The 12,676-nt window shown below is 38.2% G+C and overlaps 1 protein-coding gene and 1 long non-coding RNA gene across 6 annotated transcripts in view; one reads left to right on the top strand and one right to left on the bottom strand.

Annotated features, from left to right (window-relative positions):
* LOC115948210 overlaps nucleotides 1-6,821 on the bottom strand; it is a 15,627-nt gene extending 8,806 nt beyond the window's left edge. Inside the window, exon 1 of the long non-coding RNA XR_004082055.1 lies at nucleotides 6,709-6,821. This is a non-coding gene — a long non-coding RNA (uncharacterized LOC115948210). The remainder of the gene's footprint in view (nucleotides 1-6,708) is intronic.
* Nucleotides 1-12,676, top strand: part of EPC1 (enhancer of polycomb homolog 1) — a 64,297-nt gene that overhangs the window by 624 nt on the left and 50,997 nt on the right. For 4 of the 5 annotated variants that reach the window (XM_031059343.1, XM_031059344.1, XM_031059340.1 and 1 more), the window contains exon 1: nucleotides 7-240. The gene's annotated coding sequence lies outside the window, so the exon portion shown is untranslated. Of the gene's footprint in view, nucleotides 1-6; nucleotides 241-12,676 lie in introns of those variants that run through there. The other variant, XM_031059341.1, reaches the window with a different exon arrangement.

Below are 12,676 nucleotides of genomic sequence, written 5' to 3'. Positions count from 1 at the left end.
AAGCCGCCTCCTTCCTCGCCCGGCGATCCTGGCGGGGTGACGGGGAGGGGGAGGAAAGAAGAGAGGGAGGAGGGAAGAAAAAAAAAAAGGAAAGAAAAGAAAAGTCTCACTTTCTGCATTTGCGAAATATTTTAAGGATGTTCGGGAAGCCCTTTGCAGCATGGAGGTGGCTGGTTGTAGGAGAGCGAGTATGCAGTCCATATTGTTACAGCCCTTTTGCAAGGGCTGCCTTCTTCGAAGGTAAGTTTGTGGTTTTAACCAAAAATATTATTTTCTGCGGGTTTTTGGCGTGTATTAGTGCTGTGGAGGATTTTCGTTGTGTTGATGAACAAAACGTAGTCTTGTATTTTTCATAGCTTTGATCTCATGTGAATCCCACCCAACGGTGTCTCCTTAATAGCGACAATTACTGAAGTCAGTTTTGTTTCCTCTTTAAAATTTTATACACGCGAAGATTAAAAACAATTTAACTTCAGTTTAGGAGTATAAGAACTCAAATATTTTCCAGATGGACTTGGGTTTTTTTTGGTTTTTTTTGGTTCTGGCTTTTTGTTGGGGCGGGGGGGCAGGGGGGAATTCTTCACCGAGTAATAAACGGATCCAGGAGCAAATATGTGACTGTCTATATAAATATAATGCAGCTCTCGTGTATAAAGAAGCATATTGTGTTGCTACTGTATGGTCTGGTGGTAGCTAAAAGAGTTTACAATGCCATTTGTGATGGCTCTTGATGGATTACTTTGGTCTAAAGTAAAGGGGAAAACTGCCCTTGGTATGGTGAAGGTGGAGATGGACATAAGAGGGTTTATATTAAGTTATGTCTCTTACTAAACAGTGACCTTTTTATTTACAAATTCCAGCTCTTGTGATAATTAGCTTAAAGCATTAGTTATATAAAGGTTCTTATTTCCCCACACTTCACTTACATGTCTTGGGGTTGGGTTGTTTGTTCTTTTTTTGGGGGGGGGGGGGGGGGGGGAGACATTTTGTAAATTTTGGCATTTTTCTAGGCGCTTTCTTTTTTTTTCCTTTTTTTTTTTTTTCACCCGGTGGGAGATCTTTTTTGTTTTGCATTGCTCTGTGCTGGTGGCGCTGTGGGGCTCCGAAACAATTCGTGTCCCTGGCTCTAAAGGGGGAGGGGGCCGGAGGGAGAAAGGTGGGGCACGGGTTGATCTATTGTATCTTTTCCTTTTCTCTGTATCAAAAGTAACCGCAAATTAGTTAGAATGACGATGAAATTATATCTCTAGAAAATTGCAGTGTCGCATGAACTGTGGCCCGGCAGAGGCATGACCTCACCCTTTCGCTGGTTTGTGTAATGAAGCAGATCCTTAATTTTTTTTTCAATCCTGTGCCTAGGGTCCAGTTTTCCTCAGTGATGAGATTTTCGGTCCCACCCCCAAAATGATTTTACAGTGGCTGCAGATGAAAGATTTTAAAATTGGGTTTTGCAGCCAATATGGAAGGCTTTGGCACACACTTATTGTGCAACTAGTCCATTGTTTGCTTGTTGTGAAGTTAAAGGTTCCATCCACGGCTGGTTGTCAAGCCCTAAGGTCCCCCTCGCTCTCATGCTTGCATATGCAATTCTCCTGATGAGGTCTGTAGGAGTTTGGGTTGGGTATGAAGGTGGGGTGGAAAAGAAGAGAAAACCTAGTGTAGTCCTTCAGACTGTAAGAGGATTCACCTGAGGTGGGTGGGTTATTTCTTTCCTGTCGCTAAGTGGAGCGTGCATTTTGCATGTCTTTATACACAGATACATGTTAACGTGTGTTGTTCTCTTTTGTTACAACCTACAGATCACCTCGGTTCTAAGTGCAAAAGGATTAGAAGGCTTTCTGCTAACATCCATATTAGGTGTAAGAAAACAGAAGTGATTAATGTTCTAAGGTGGGAGGGAAGACATAGTCAAGCCCATGATCAGAGCATATATTGGAAACTCAACAGGTTCAGGAACAAATTTGACATTAAATTTAACAAATTTTTAAGGAATCTATGTGCCTGTTATTTTGGAGTGATAAAAGCTGATAATTTTAGAGGCCTTTGCATCTATTTTACATTTCGATGTCTTCAGTATTTTCAAAGAATAAATTTGACAAATACTAGGCAGTTTGAAACAGTCTCTAAAAACTTCTTGTGAATGTTTAAATCTTCAATAATGCATTTAGATATCGGTTCAAAGAGTTTGCTCATTAAGTGAATTAGTTTTATGGAAACAGATATATAACTTCAGTAGATCTCTGTAATGGTCTCTTATTCATTATCCTTTTTTAAAAGAAGGTAAATTTTGCTTCAGTCTTAGGTAAAATACATCTTGCAACCTCCTACCAGTAACAAATGTATATCCAAGATAGCAGCTTATCATCTCTGCTCTGTCAGACAAGATCTGCTTTTATGGATTCTTGGCTGGAGCAGAGACCTGGTGGCCTATGACAGTGCAGTATGACCATTACTTCTTTGGTGTCCTGGTACAACTCCTAGACTTGAGGAAAAATATCAAGACATAAACCCTCTTAGAAAGTGTGGATTTTGGCCATCCTCCATTTCCATTTCTGAGACCTGATCACTAGGATGTAAGGTTGGCATTTTGGGCACAGTTTATGCCAATAGATGTAGTGCCAGTTGTTCAGTTTATTACAATAATTATCAATCTTAGAGAATCACTGGGTTGTTTAATTCTGATGCAGCTTTTCTTTTTTGACATCACTTAGACCAACACTCAATGTGCTCATCCATGGACAACAGTACTGAGCAAATGATAAACTGAGGTGCTTACTGAAGGTATTTTAATGCTCTTATCATCCTGCACCATGAAAGTGATGATTTCTTGTGGCTGCACCCTGTGCATGCAGGCCATGAATTGATTGTTGTGATCTTGCTGCTCAGAGTCACTTCGAGCTCAGTGAAGTCAGCAAGAACAGGAAATCTGAATGGAAACTTGCTTCACACTTTCTCCCCTCTCTCCCATTCAACTGAGGCTACTCTTTAACTTTGGTTGTGGTTTTGCAACTTTGAAGCTGCATCTGATGAAAGTGTCTGGTTTTACTCCTATCAAATCATAAGGTGAGAAGAGTGAAGTGCTGATCTTCTGCAATTCAGTGGTTCTCACGCTTATCTCCTCCTTCCTTTTTGAGCCATTGTGTTACCAGTAAGGAGTAAGAAGTGTTTAAGACTCTGCATCTTCTCAAAGCTAGGAACTAATTTACCTCCTGCATCTTCTGCAGAAGTGCCTGGAAGAGTAATTTCTGTGGGGTAGCTCAATCTTTATTGTGTTTTCCCCACCTGCTCCTTCTGAAATACCAGTATGTGGAATTCCAGGACCTAAAGCAGCATAAGAATTTTTGTTTGTTTGTTTGTTTTGAAATTTTATTTTGGCAGGTTTCTTGATTTTCTCCCTTATATATCTCCATTTCTAAGGTGCCAAAATGAATGGATTTTTCTTCTAGTACAGTTTCCCTTTTACCTAGAAAGTCTATATAGAGTCCAGACACCTTTGAAAGATATTTGGGTCTCTTGGTTTAAAACTATTTGAACTATGGGATCATACTATAAACCAATCTTTTTCAAGAGCTTAATTCAACCTGATTGACCAAAATGTTCTTTGTGCCTTGGTGAGATTCATCTTAGTAATATTACTAGTATTATGTAGGTGAAGTAAGAGTCACAGTAAAAATGGCTGTCTAAAATGGTCAATAGTAGTTAATGCAAGATGTGTAGATCCCAGGCAGATATAACCAGCTTCCAAAGTTAACCAAAATACTGTGCAAACAGTTCCTCAGAAGTGGGTTGAAGAATGTTGTTTTGGGCTCAGCTCAAACAAAAGCCATACCCCCTGCTTCATTGACTCATATGTTGTGCTCTCCAGTTTCCTGTGCTGATAACAGACCTTGGTGCCTGGGTTGCTGTTATCTTTTGAGGGTTCTAAAGTATTCATTGTGTCCTGGATCCAACAAGGTTTCAAAGGGGCTACCTCTATGTTGGACACCTCATGACATAATCTTGTTTCTCACCTTTCTTATTTCATAACTTTGCTAGCTGCACTTCTCCACATCATACTTGTCAGCATCAACTTGTAGCAATGTAATAATTAGTTTAAAACTTGCTTCAAGGATCACCTGTTTCCCAGCAGTGAACAAAGGACAATATATTGCATGCCTGCTTCAGATTCATCTTCTACAAAGTTAGGTCTCTCCACATCTCTTCCAGACTGATATTTGCATGACCTTTCAGTGTTATGAAATTATCTGCTCTAAATCCTATATGCCAGAGGAACTGCTGTAGCTAGCATATCCTTCCACCTTTTAGCATTCTTCATATTTTTCTTCTCTTAGCAAATAGCACAAGAAGTTAATTCATGTTGCAGTGAAGAGACAATTCTACATTTTAAATTCTTTAGTAAGTATACAGGGTGGGGAAATGTCAGTGCTTTGAAATATAACTCCTGTGTTGCTGTTGTGAGCAACAAAATATGCCTTGGACAGATGTGACCACACACCAGTAGCTTCAGGTCCTGTGGGCTTCTTTAAATCCTTTACTAAGTCACTTCTCCAGTTAATTGTGTTACCACTGGACTATCCAGAGCAAGATAATACCAATACTATAAACTGCCTTAATAGGAAGGTTTGTTCATCAGTTCTCTATGATTAGTAGCTAGAGCCTGAAACTGGTGGTCAGAAGGTATTGCAGTGCTTAAAAAGGCAGTACATTTGCTAAAAGTTATTCTCTCTGCTTATCTCCCAGTATAAAATGGGAACTGCCAAATAACATGAGTCCTAGTCTTCACTGCTTGTGCAGCAAGCTGGGATGCTGTTGTGAGCTCCTGGATGGTAAATGGAAAGTTGCTCAGAGTCAACCAACACCATACAACAGAAAACAGCAGTTACAGATGCAGTGTCTATTGCTTTGAGCACCAGTAAAAATAGCAAGAGCTCTAAATGTAGTCCATGGGAATTCCAGCTTGGAGCAAATGACTGAAAATGGGGGATGCTGGCTCACCATCTTATGTTGTTAAGGAGAACCCGGATCACTATTGCTAGGGAGTAGGAAAAGGATGAGTTATATTTTACAATGCACTGAGATTTCCAGAGGAAGAGAGAAAAGGTGGGGTTCGATCTCATCCCCACTCCCAGGACTGCCTCATGGATTTTAGTCAATAATGTTTAAATGTAAAATGTAGGAGTTCCAGGGAACACTGAGAAGATTTGTTCTTCCCAGAGCAGTCTTCCTTTTATCAGGTTCCATTTTGATTTTTCCCTGGGTTAGAGACCTGGGAAATGGGCCTGTAAGGTGGTGTTAAATCCAGGCATTTCCCTGGATTTACAGTAAATTGGGCATCTGAGTGAATCAGAATCCCTGTATTGTATACATTCATGTAGAACTTCTTTCTTTCACTTACCTTTAGAGGAGTATTGTTAGATCTGTAATCCTCAGTGGAAAGAAAGAGATCAAGTAAATCATAGCTTTAAAAAATGACAAAAGGACTCCAACAACAGCAAAAACAAGCAGACAAACACAACCAAATTCTGGATGTCTGCTGTGATAAGAACTGTATCTTAAATTTAACTGAGTATCTTGATCAGGTCTCCATCTGCCTCCTGTTCAGATATGAATGCCCTCCCTTAATCAGAGATATCCCATGCCCCTGAGATATCTGGAATACTGACCTGTGAATGATTTAGGTAATGAAAAGTTAGCTCTTAATTCTCACTCTCCTTCAGAGCCTTGAGAAAATGACTAAATGGAGGCAAGACCTTTGGCCTCACAGGGGTGTGCATCTGGAATATTCATTAATACGAATAAGAGTGAGCTTTACATGCTTGTTCAAACAGACCTAAAAATCAGGTGACTCAGATCTGGGGATTTCAAGGCATCCCTTTCTATTTACTTAAGAATCTTGTGGTTGCCATAACCTGATCACTAAAAGGATAACTTCTTGAAAGGGTCCTTTCACCTGACAGTTTTTCATCTGTAACACCAGGGGTAGATAGGGCATGTTTTCTGGCTGGATTTATCCAAAAGATTTTTTTTTCTCAAGAAAATTTAAAATTCAATTTAAAAGGTTATAATTCAGAGCAGCTGTGTTATTTCTGATGGTCTTAAAGGTATCCACACTAGGCAGAACATCTTGATGTCTTTACCCAGAGTGCTTGTGTAGTCACAATTCAAGAAAAGTTCTGCAATCAGCATCTTTTAAGGAGAAACCATGCTGGATAACAGAGGGGGGAAAAACATACATCTGAAAACTCTGCATAGACACTTTCTGTTTAGCCCATATCCGATCCATAAGAAAGTATTCTGCTTTCTTTTGTAATCTCTGAATCAATTTCCAAGTTAAAAATTGGGTGTTATGGGAATCTGTGGGATTTGGAAGGTCTGGTCAATCAGACCTCCAGGTGAGCTACTTTAATGTGAGAAACCATTTTCCTTCCCATCTTTCATATTCTCCCTTGATATTGATTTTAATTAGGTTGTCTCTCTATGCTAACACCCTTCTTGAGTTGCTTATAAGTCAAAAGATCAGCAGACTTGGCACATGTGACCAGTGGCAGGCTGGTGCACATTAACCCCAGTGTTAATGACAGGGGTCAGTCGTGTTCTCTTGGTCAGAGGAGCAGAATGTTAGAGCAGCCATAAAACTGACACACTGCACAATAAAGAATGGGAACTGAGTGTCTTTGTCAGAGATGGACAAGGGGGTTCAAGTCTTACCTGTTTGTAACCTGAATGAGAAAACCACCTTCCATTTGGCTCTGCTTCTCAGGTTGCCCTAACAGCAGATTTGGGAATTTCACAGGAGAGCTGAGAAGAAAATGCCAGGGATATCACAGCACCTCTGGTTTCCATTATCCCACCTATATTAGTGACAGAGAAAATAATATCATGTGATTTCTCTATTTTTCTTCTCACGGCAACTTCATGTTTGCATCTAGATCCAAAACACTTCCCTCTCAACATCTGCCCACCTCCCACAAGTTGTTTGCATTCTCTAAATGTTGAAAAACCTCAGAAATTACATTTTCTTCAGGTTAACCCTATCAGAGTTTTACATTTTTAAGCATCTGCTATCATTTAAAGATATATAGATAAGGATATCTCAAAACAGTCTCATCTGATCAGTTTTCTATTCAGAACTAGCCTCCTCTGCTGGATATTTAAAGTCAAACTTAATTCATTAGGCCTTTTTTCCCACTAATGCAGCATTATTAATTTATGCTTTCTTAACTTTATATATAAACATTGGGTTATAAATATGATCATGATTATTTGTATCCCAGAAGATAAGCAATTTTTTTATAACATTCACTCATGCTTAATTTAGTATAAATCAAACTGCAGTGTGTAAAAAATCCACTTCTAAAATTGAAAGAATATTTGTGCTCTTGCAAGCTAATAACAAGCTTTGGAAATCCAAAAGCTGAGTTTTTTGTATTTTTTTCATTCCTTTGGAGAAATGTATTTATGTTAAGTAAAGATGGTATAGCTTGTATAAGGTACTTAATAACACATTTGTATTAATTTCATGTGGAATTCAGAGTTCACTTACATTGTAGGTATGTAGGTACATCCACTAACATTAAAATAAAAATAAATCTAAACATATATGTTAGGAAATGCCTCTTTATTCCAAGATGCAAATGTACCTTCCTGCACCAAAAGATTTCAGAAGCCAAGCTAATTCCTATCTCGGTATAAGTCACTGTTTTCCTCAATTGTGTGAGGGAAGCAGATAACCTACTTTCATTCTGATTCAGGAACTGTGAATTAAAGCATTTGTCTTTTTTATACTTATATAAAGTGATATACTTATATATAAAGTTATATAGTAACTCCACATTAACTTAACTCCATGTTATTTAACATCAGCAATGTAGTTTTAAAGATTGAAAATACTTGATCACACTTACTGGAAGCCCTGAAGCACTTGAAATGATTTTTCATAAATCTTGAAATCCTTTCAAGACAGGATTTCTATCTTGGAAGTGTAAGGTAAAAATCTAAAAAGTTAGAGCATGTAATAGTAAAAGATTCAGCTCTTACTATTGAACTGAATTTGCTATTTTATTTGCATTTACATAGAGACAGGCAACTACCAGGGTAGGAGTAAAGTTTCAGAAGTCATGCAAAGACACAGAGCCTGTCCTCAATTTACCCCTTAATCCCAGGCTGGGGTGTGAGCGCTGGCAGTTGAGGTTTATGTAGTGGTGACAGGTGTGTGTGTATTGGGTTTTTTTGTTTGTTTGTTTGTTTTTAGCTTAATAGTCAATTGAAGGATTTGGGACAGTGTGCAGACCCATGCACAGCTATAATTTCTCTACTTTTGTTTGCCTTTTTTTAGCCTTCCACCTTATACTATGCAGAATATCAAAGTTAGACATCCTTAGCTCTTTGATTGATGAACTAGCAATTGTGTTGGCAGGAGAAGGTAGGGATTTTATGCTTGGTTGGTTATTGTTTGTTTTGGGTTTTTTTAGATTTGGTTGTGGTTTTGCTTGCTTTTTTGTTTGTTTGCTTGGGTTTTTTATTGTTTGTGTTAGGGTTTTTTTGCAAGCAAAGCATAAGGGCTTTGCCCTTCTGCTGGCTGTTCTACTAGAAATAATACAGGATCATGTGATTAAATTTACTTGACTCAGAGATTATTCATGTGTTATAATCTGACGTTTGCAGAAGTCCATGCCTAAGTCAGAGGTGGTAACCAGCCCACCCTGGTCAAATTGTGTTTACATAATGAATTGCAATTTTAGTATTATTATTGTTCTGTATGTCAGAATACAAAATGTTTTGGATAAAGATTTTTAAAAAAACCAAAAACCCAGAGCATAAAATCAAACATTTTTGGATTTTGTTTTGTTCCCTTTTATCTTACTATTTAATCCTAAACAATTAATTTGTGAAATTACTTGCTAGTAAAGATGACTAAATCAAGAATTCAAGGTGTGTCTAGCATAGTATTTTAGAGGGGATATGTGTTAAAAAATGAAAACATGAAGGAGAAAATCATAAGTCACTTTTAACCCTTACAATTCCTAGGACACCTGTTCTGAATCCATTAAAATTTAAACAGGGAAAGATGTATTTCAAGACAGAAGCATCTTAGCATTTGCGTCTTTTTACCATGACTGTGTCCAAGAGAGTAACTGCTTCCACTATAACGTGTTTTCCTTAGACACAAAAAACTTGAGTCTCCAAAACAAGTTATATAAAGGAAACTGATTCTCTTCTGACAGTACTAAAAAAACTCTATCAAATCCTTTGTGTTTTCAGATAGAGCCCATTTTACCATTTTCTTGCTTATCTGTCCAGGTCATATTAGGACAATGGTGAGTCTGTAAAATATTAATAATTAATTAAGTCATTAATCCTTAGTCATTAATTCCTTTTGAAGTCTTAGTCCTCCTATGGACAACTGCCTCCACCACCTCTAAGAGTTTAGCTATCACTGGGAAGCGAGAAATCTGGCAATAGCTTTTGCTGCTCCTCTCTTAGCTTTGTCTCTTAGTAAGAGAATTGCTGCCAGTGGCTTTTCCTTCTCTTTTGGATATGCCTCCATGGTATATCTGTTTGAGGATGAGCTTAGTTTTTGTGAGGATGCTGGGGTATTATTACTCAACTTTTGAGTATTAACAAAAAAAAAATTTAAAAAACGGGTCAACAAAATTGCTGTATAAATAAATGAAGAGTTATTAGAAATAGGGGGTAAGGTAGTCACAGAATGAAAAAAAATTGCAAATATTTATGGATACAAAAGTCAGTGTATAGTTTAGTGTAATACAAAATACAAACAAACCCTAATTAAAAAAAAAAATTTAAAAAGCTTTTTCTTTTTTTCAAGTTGAACAACTGTCTCCTAGAATTTTATATCCTTAAAATTCAAAATGCTTGAGGCCAAAAGGCAACAAAAGTGACGTGGTTTAACCTATTTGCACGTCATGTGTGATGATTTTGTGATGATTACTGCTAGAATGGGAGGCAATATTAACTCCATATGCCAAAGGCTATAATTCATGCTTAAATAAATGACTGGAAGTCCTTCTTGAACTCAGAGAGGTTTTAAGCCATAAAACTATGTACCAAAATTTCTAAAAACTTGTCAAACAGTACACAGGACTTGCAAACCAAAATAGAAATTATGTTTTTGGGCTTCACAAACCCGAGTTAGATGAGACCACAAGAGACCCCTACCCCTGTCTGGAGGTGCATGGATCAAGGGGTATCTTTGCCCATAATGCTCAGTCTGAATTTAGTACTTTTGAATGTATTTTGAAATGGTTATATTTACCAGCTGCACAGCTGATACACAAAGTGCTTTCATTTTAGTTTAGCTTGTCCTTTTAATTGTGATCATAAAAAGATAAAGCCTTAAAGAAATGCCCCAAATGATTTCAGCAGTTTAAAAAGCAATAATGATAGCAATTCTAAATGTCTTTCATTATATTTCAGTTACTTTACCTTACAACTGTAAGGTTTTTAAAATAGACACATAACACTTAGGTTCAACAAATTAATTTATACTCACTGATCTTTTACTGAGAGCTTGCAGAGAGTATCTTGGTCACTATACAAAACCTACCAATTCTGCATTAGCTCCTGTCATAGTGCAGCACTGATGTCTACAGATGTAAATTGTGCATTTTGATAAAAGCTACAAAATTGAAAAAAACCCTAAAATATACCTGCATTTTCTTACTGAAAGGAAGATAAAATGAAAATATCAGTCTGGTTATGTTCCATACCTTTTCCTGTCAACAGACATCAGGGCTGATGTCACATTGTTTTCAATCATCATGCTTTCCATCTTACTAGCAAATTAATTTTGAGGGCTAATGATCTTCTGCTACAAAATATTTTAACACAATCTCTTTTATTGGCAAAACATTAAAAGCTGATGAATCCAAGTGTTTCAGGCCAAAACTTTTTCTTAATGCACTGTCCTCTTTGTATCCAAATGTTATTGTCCATTCTGCTTGCTCTGCACTTTTCTCAAGCCTGTGGCAGGGTTAGAAATGCAAAGGTCAATTAAGGATAAGTTTGAATTTGATTATTCTTCCTTTATAGCTCAGGATATTTTCAGTATTTTGGTTTTCATTATGTTCATTATGTATTGTTTTCCTTTCATCAGTATAAGTGGAGAGTTATACTTAATGGCCTTTTTTTTTTGTTTAGCTGCCAGGTGTTTAATTTTCATTTAATTTTTAAAGTCAAAGCTAATCTATGATGGCATATTGTGATTTTTTGTTCTTTTTTCTCAGCACCTTATCTGTCTGCTAATTGGATAAACTAAATTATTTAGTATTTGTGGAAAAGGGTGTAGTTGTTTTATGGGCAATTTATTTTAGGATTATACTTCTAACAACTAATGTGTGTTTTAAGCTTTAGAAGTAGAGTAAAAAGCAATATGCATGCTTAAACATTTGATTCTGATGTAACTACTGAAATACAAATGAATACAATGATACTTAGTTCATGCCACTTCCTAAAAAAATTAAAAAAGCAACAAACAAGCATCCCTTAAAAAAATTAGTCTCATTCTCACTAGCAGCTGTCTTCCACTGCATTACCCATTTGCAGTACAGGTAGAATTTAGCATCCCAGAGAAGTTATGAAAAAAAAAATGAGTTGCAGTTTAAGCAGCTTGGGAAACCTGGCAGGTTTTGGTTTCCCAAACAGTCATGCAAATAGTTGGCTTGAATATTCTGTTAACAACTGCATCTGGCTATATTTCATCTAGTATCTAGTAGTGGCTTAAGGCTGAGGAGAGTGTTATTATTATTATTATTATTATTGTGCGATTTTAAAAATGGCTTTTGCTTCTATTATAGAGATTTCTAAAATTGCTAAGCAAAATAAGATCTTTCTATTTTTGGGTTTTTTTGCTATACTTATGCCGTATTTCTGAAAGTTCTGTTTCCCAAGAGTAGTATGTGACAAAGAGCAAAGTTCTGTCCACCGATTCTCGTGTGACCGTAAAAACTACAGTATTTTCCATTACAAGTGGAGGGGCGCTGAAATTCAGTCAACACACAACAATCTCGCATTTTGCATGGAATTAAGCACAACTTCGATAAGATGGCTTTGACTGCAGAGCTAGAATTACCTATAACCTGGTGCGAGAGCACACCCGAGCGCGCAGAGTTCCTCAGCTCGAGGCTGCAGCCCTGGCCTGGCCGGAGCGGAATTTGAGGCTCCTGCGGCCGCGCTGGGATGCCCTGGGGCGGCTTGTGCAGAGAGCACCGAGACGGGGCTAACTCGGCATTTCCGATCCCTTGCTTAGAGCCGAACAGTGCATCACTTTAATCGACTCATTGAGATGTAAACGAGCTTCCCTAATCAGACACGCTCAAGTGGGTTCTACCCATTGCCTGGGGTGAGCTCGCTTGAGTGGGTCACTGATAATAACTTCAGTCCACGCAAGGCTTAAACCAGTTCACGTGTCTGCACTTTGCTGCCGGACTAAGTATCTGAAAACCTCAGAGAAAAGGGGAGGAAATGCCGTTGTGGAGGTGCCCGGTTCTTACGGTTCTTCACCGTTTTCGGGCAGGTGCCCGCGCTTCCCCTTTATTTTGCATGGACGCGAACCCAGTTCGACGACGCGGAGAGGGACAGCGCCCGGCGGCCGGCTGCGGGGCCGCGGCCGGGCCCTGAGGCGAGGGGCGCTCCCGGGGCGGCCCCACGGTCGGAT

The sequence above is a fragment of the Geospiza fortis genome, unplaced genomic scaffold, assembly GCF_000277835.1.
Source record: "Geospiza fortis unplaced genomic scaffold, GeoFor_1.0 scaffold75, whole genome shotgun sequence".
In the NCBI taxonomy this organism is placed as follows: Eukaryota; Metazoa; Chordata; class Aves; order Passeriformes; family Thraupidae; genus Geospiza; species Geospiza fortis.
This window is presented reverse-complemented; position numbering and strand designations above follow the sequence as displayed.